This window comes from Cebus imitator, unplaced genomic scaffold, assembly GCF_001604975.1.
Source record: "Cebus imitator isolate Cc_AM_T3 unplaced genomic scaffold, Cebus_imitator-1.0 Scaffold275, whole genome shotgun sequence".
Classification (NCBI taxonomy): Eukaryota; Metazoa; Chordata; class Mammalia; order Primates; family Cebidae; genus Cebus; species Cebus imitator.
In genome coordinates, this window is record NW_016107590.1 from 983,123 (window position 1) to 989,957 (window position 6,835).

Consider the following 6,835-nt stretch of genomic DNA (forward strand, 5'->3'; position numbering starts at 1 on the left):
CACTCAGGCTGGAGTGCAGTGGCACTATCTTGGCTCACTGCAACCCCTGTCTCCCGGGTTTAAGTGATTCTCCTGCCTCAGCCTCCCAAGTAGCTGGGATTACAGGCATGCACCAGCCATACCTGGCTAAATTTTGTATTTTTAGTAGAGATGGGGTTTCTCCATGTTGGCCAGGCTGGTCTTGAACTTCTGGGATTACAGGCATGAGCCATTGTGCCTGACCCTTTTAAGTGAGTCTTTTAAATAGCACAGAGCTGGGTTTTATTATTTTATACAATATAAAGCTCTTTGTCTTTTATCTGGCAAATTTAATTCATTTTATTATTATTTTTATTTTAGGTTTATTTCTATAATCTTATTTTGTGCTTTTATTCCTACCAGTTTTCTATACTGCTTTTTTCTTTCTCATCCTGAATTGGATTATATCAAACTTTCTTTATTTTCTTTTTGCACCTTCACTAATTCCACTCCACACTGATTTTATTTCTATATTTTATAGATATACTTTGTTGAATAAGTTAATTTTCATTAAGTCATGCAGGAAGCTTAAAATCAGAGCTTTCATATGTAGGCTTATGAGGAAAAGGAGCAAGCCCTCCCACTCCCCAGAAGCAATTAAACACTTTGCCTCTTTCTTCTAATAATTATCTTTTTTATCTCTAACTAACATTTGTTCTGCTGCTTTCTGAATTTTTTATTTTATACACTGTTGACTTGCTCTTATGCCTACTGTCCTGGAACTTTCTTTACTATTCTCCTGATAGTTCCATGTTGGCTCCCCTGCTTCCTGGATTATTGGTGAGGTATGAAGATGTGAAATTTTAAATTAACAATCATTATTCCCTAGAAGCTTAAAAGCATTTTTCCATTGCTTTATCCCTTCCAACATTCTGTTGACAAGTGCAATGTCATTCTCTTTCTGACTTTATGATTTCTCTGGGAAACATGCAAGTTTATCTTTTAATTGCTCTTGTTCTGATGTTTCACAGTGACGTGCTTTGGTAAGAGGCTTTCTTTTCCTTCTTTGATTATGCCGTACACTCAGTGGGGCATCTCTAGTCTAGAGTCTCATATCCTTAGGCCCTCAGATGTTTTGTATTGTGTTTTTGATACTTTCTTTTCCTGAGTTTTCTTTTTTAGCAGTACAAACAAATACAAAACAAATTGGCAGATGAATGCGAAAACAGACTTAATCTGTTAGGTCAGGGGTCCCCAGTCCCCAGGTTGTGGATCTGTACTGGTCTGTGGCGTTAGGAACCAGGCTGCACAGCAGGACGTAAGCAGTGGGCGGGCAAGCATTACCACCTGAGCTCTGCCTCCTGTCACATCAGCAGGCATTAGATTCAGAACCCTATTGTGAACTGTGCATGGAAGGGATCTAGGTTGTGCACTCCTTAAGAGAATCTAATGCCTGATGATCTGAGGTAGAACAGTTTCATCTCAGAACCAGTCCCCACCCCATCCATGGAAAAATTGTCTTCCCTGAAGCCAGTCCCTGGTGCCAAAAGTGTCGGGGACTGCTGTGTTGACTTATCAAATATCATTGGCTAAGCAAGTTTTCTCTTCTCCCCTTCAGCATTTGGGTCATCCTATCTGTGAAAGTACTCAATGAAATCACTCAGTTGTATAAAATTAATATTTTTGAGTATGCTTATGCTAGAGGTTAGCAACTCAGGATCTGGAGTCAGATTGCCTGAGTTTAAAAGCTGCCTCTTCCACTTACCAGTTTTATGACTTTGGACAAGTTCTTTAACCTCTGTTGTGTCACCTGTAAAATGAAGTTAATAATAGTTCTTACCATTAATTCTCCTTGTTGTGAATATTAAATGATTTAATAATGTAGAGCTTAGAACATTGGCTGGCAAGTATGCTGGTACTTACCCAGCTATGCATAAACTACTGACAAGGCACTTGGTTAGGTATTGGGAATACCAAGCTGAAGAGGGTTCTTATAGAAAGAAGATAGAAAATTGATCTTGAGCTAAACATTTGTCAGAAAATATAGATTAATATTTTAGTGGGAATTGAAACCAAATAAATTTGGCAAAAACCTTGATATAAACCACTACCTTTGATTCATTTAAGGAAGGTGGATTTGGCTATTACCTGTATTAATGGGAAGAGCAGTGGTGCCAATAATCACAAACAGAAGATGATCTGAAATTAATTTCCATTTGGCTTTGAAAAGCCTGACATTATTATTCAGGGGCCATTTGTCTTAGTACGTCTTACTGAAGTCAATATTAAAATGATTTTTCATTTTATGAAGACAACAGTCTATGGTAGAAGGAAACAGCACACATCTTGCCAAAAGAAAGCCAATTTGGATCATTAATCAGTTGCAGAGAATTCACAAGTTATATAAATACAGAGAAAAACAACCATTAGTAGAATCTCTCAAGTGAAACAGTAATTCAATATGAGTATAAAATCATTTCAACTGAGAAAGAGGGGTTAAAATCTAAGAATTTACTATACCATTTTATTAAACTAAATTCTTAATGTGAATGACCTTAAAATTTATCTTTGTTTCACACAGGTTAGATTCCAATCTTTGCACTGTTATAATCTATGCTCTTAGGAGGTAGTTGAAATGAAGATAAAATAATATTGCAACAGTTTGTTTTTAAACACCATCTAAACTCTGCTACGAAATACAGAAAAAGGTACTGTTTCATATTGAAATAGAAGCTTTCTAGTATTAGGATGAAAGATCAATGACACAACTATAGAATTAAAAAATTGTAAGTTATGATTTGTCATTTTTGTAACCTTCATTTTAGGTGAAAAATATTTTTGGATATATAAAATACAATGTTGATATAATTGTGATTTCCACTTAGAAGATTTGTGAGTCTTTATTTATCCCAGCTATTTTATTTCTTTTTTCTTAGGCTTTTGTTGAAAACTGGCTGTTAAATAATAGTGAAACATTATATGAATTTCCTGTTGTAAATGTTTTCCACTTTTACCAAATAAAAATTTGAAGGGGCCATGGAGAACCTGCCTAATAGATTTTTCTAATGGATTTTTTCCTATTCATTTTGACTAAATTAATTCATAGAACTATCTTTAGTAACAGTAAACTCTAAATATAGATAATAAATCCATTTAAAAATATTTCTTGGTGATACTAAATGATAGACTGCAGGGAAAAAAGAGTAATGAGACATGCAGTGATGCCCAATCCAATCAAGCATCTGTTTGTGATAGTGCAGGAATGCAATGATGTGGGAGTTGAAATACATTTTATCACTAAAGGCATCAAAATTCAACATGAGATTTCTGAAACTTTTGAGGGAAATCTTGTCAAATGCGCGCCTGCTAACACAATACTTTCACCCTTAGAATAAGCTATTGTGTTTCATACATTTAAACATTCCATTTTTTTTTTTCTGCCAGAAGCGTGGAATTCTGAACTCCAGCAGACAATGCACAGAAACCCAAAGATCAATGTGTTTCTAAAGGATTATATTACTGCCAATGCTTCCCAGACTGTTTATTTATTGTGAGAAACTTAACTCCTTCAAGCTTTTCAGTAATTCACCCCTTTTGTCCATGTCAAGATGAAGTGGTCTCTTGTTTCTAACAATGGACTATTTGATGGTCACATCATCAAAGCCACTGGAAGTGCACAAAGCAAGGAGGCATGTCACACTGTGCAAATGGCCTTCAGCTTGACTGCCATGGCACCGCCACCATGTGTCACATAAGCGGCAAAGCCAGTGCCACAGAGGACACAGAGCCGTCAGGACAGACCATCACCTAGGATGCAAGAATTCCTTAAAATACAGAGTCCATGACCACACTCATGGGAAATATTTACAATAATTATTCATAGCAGCAAAGAATGAACAGAATTTTCAACCCAGCCTGAAAGATGATTCGAAATGAAAGGAGAGAATGGGAAAAAATCATCAAGACTGTTTTAAAGAACGATTCTTCCCCACAAAGAGAAGGCATATTTTATTTAGTAACAATTTCTCTTGGATTTTGCTTGCATTTGCTTCCTTTGTTCATGAGCATCTAGCAGTTTTAGCACCACTGAATCCCATGTTTCAAGTTGGTAAATGAGGCCTGTTTACTTAAAAAATTGTATGCTAATAGTAAGAAAAAAAAGGAGGGAGGTCTCATACAATAATTTCCTTCACTTTTATAAGAAAATCACTGTTACAATTAGGCATTTTTCTCTACACTCAATCTGTACAAAATCGACTTTATTTCTGACGTTGTATTGTCACTGTCATGGAAGTGTTTGCATTCTCCGTCATTCTATAAGTGTCTTATGGACACATACAATGTCTCTCTCATTCCTTGTTTACTTAAATTTTTTTTTGCAAATCTAATATTTGGATATGGTTAACAAAAATTAGTACAAAAGTATATACAATACAAAACAACTTTTCTTTTCACTCCAGAATGACTGTCCTTTCGCCAGGAGCAACTACCATTGGTTTCTGTGTGCATGTTCTTCAAGAAATGTTCTGTGCATATACAAATGTTTAGAACATGGTGGTATGTTACATAACCTTTCCTGAACTTTGTTTATTTTCCTTTAACGGTATTCTTTGCCTAGCTTTTCACTTAAGCCTATGATCTATGGATATGACATATTTAACATATTTCTTATAAACAAACATTTGGATGGTTTCCAGTTGCTTTTTTTTTTTTTACAAGCAAGCCCTCAATAAACATACTAATTACTGGATATTAAATTTCTAAAATAGAATTTCTAGGTTAAAAAAGGATATAACTTATATTTTTAAAGATATTTCTGAATCTCATTAAATTTTACTTCCATCAACAGTGTGTAATAGTCTCTTTCCCCATGACTGACAATGCTGTGTATTACCATACATGATGACCTTTTCCAATCATGTAAGTGAAACATGACATCCTATCTAAATTTGTATGTTTTTTTAAAATGATGAATGAATTTGAGCATTTAAAAACATGTGTTTACACTATTTGTATTTTATAAGGTATTTTGCAGAGTAATTGTTCGTTTTAGAAAATATTACAAGTGTAGAATGCGAGGTGTATTCTTTTCTTTCAGAGTATAAAGTTCAATGCATCTTCTTATTAAGTTCTTCAAGTCCTTTCTATCCTCTTCTGTTTTGATCTGAACGTCTACTTGGTCTGTCATGAACTGGCTTTATGAGTTAAAGCCTCTTACTATTATTGTGCTTATCCTTTTTTCTTGTACTTCTTATTATTTTGAATTATAAATTCTGATGTTATATTTATTTTGATAAATAGCTTATTGAACCACTCATTGATATAAGTTGTCTTTCTTGTCTTATTTAATGTTATCTACCTGAGTTTAGCGGTATGATATTAACATCAAAATTCCTGATTTTCGTAATATTTTCCTGGTATATTTTACTCATACCTTCACTTGTAACATTTCAAACACTTTCTTGTTTATATGTACTTTGTATATCCAACGTAGTGGTTTTATTTTTTATCTGTATGTTGTTTACATTATCTGTATATTATGTATACTGACATTTTAATGTTTATACTATTTATATTTATTTGTATGTGACATATGTATTTGATCATTTTTCTGCCATTTTGTTTTATGTCTTCTGTCTTCAATACTTTTCAGATTTTAATATTTTGCTCTGTAGATGTGTTTTGTTTACTTTTGTGTGTCCATGCTTTTTCTGTCAATTTAGAAATTTGTTTTTTTCTCAGTGGATTTATAACTTGATGTAATTTACCTAAGTCTTTATTCCTTTATCAACTTTAGGTAGCATCTATAAAAATATAGATTTCTACTATAAAAATGAAGAATTAATAAACTATCTCACATTTCCCACTGAGATGAGGAATTCACCGAGCTGTACCATTGGAATTTTGGTGGTTATATTATTATTTGTAGTTATTCTCAACTGTATCTTCAACTATATCATCTTCTCTTTCATGAGCTACCCCCTTGAGACAATATTTTATAACACCCCATGAAAGATATATCAACCAATATGTTTAAGATTGTTACATCTCACCTTTTCCTTCTCATTCCATCAATCTGTTTTATTGCTGTTGTTGTTTACTTTTTTCATGTCAGACGGGTAATGTGCCGAAGTCATAACAAGGTTTGAGGGTGGGTCATCTCACACATGAGTGTGAACACCTAATCATCAAACTTACAGACTACAAAAAGGTTTTGTTGTTGTTGATTTTGAGACAAGGTCTCCCTCTGTTGCTCAGACTGAAGTACAGTGCCGCAATCATAGTCCACTGTAGCCTCAACATTCCGGGGCTCAAGCGATTCTCCCATCTCAGCCTTCAGAGTAGCACTCTCCCACCTTATGCCCCCATTAATTTCTTATGCTCATAGGCACCAGCAAAAGGCTTTGTAGGAGATTTTGCCTTAGGTATATTTGACTCTCTAATAAGAGAATCTCTCCTTATTCTGGAAACAGAGGATGGAGTGGGGAGAGAGAACAAAAATAACATAAGAAAGAGAAAGAAACACATGAAAAAGAAATTTAAAAACCTTTTTAATAAATGCATTGTGTACATGTTGATGTAGATTACCAGGCATTAAATATTTCCTGCTTAATCTTATATCAACCTCTGAAATTTCAAATAAGAAAAGTAGATCTTTGTTCAATATGTGGAATGGAAATCTACTAACAACTTGCTCTTCTTTTCCTTTCTTCCTCTCTTCTCCTCTCCTTTTTTGTATTCTTTTTTCAACTTGCTCTTTTCTTTTCTTCCTGTTTTCTCCTCTCTTTCCTTCCCTTCCCTTCCCTCTCCCCTCCCCTCCCCTCCCCTCCCTTCTCCTCTCCTCTCTCTCCTCTCCTCTCCTCTTTCCTTTTCTTTT

At 34.5% G+C, this 6,835-nt stretch overlaps 1 non-coding gene across 1 annotated transcript; it reads right to left on the minus strand.

The window, feature by feature from the left end:
• Window positions 1-6,067: 6,067 nt before the first annotated feature.
• Window positions 6,068-6,171, minus strand: LOC119467293. Its single transcript, XR_005195830.1, has one exon. It is a non-coding gene; the product is annotated as a small nucleolar RNA U13 (small nucleolar RNA).
• Between the last annotated feature and the right edge of the window lie 664 nt (window positions 6,172-6,835).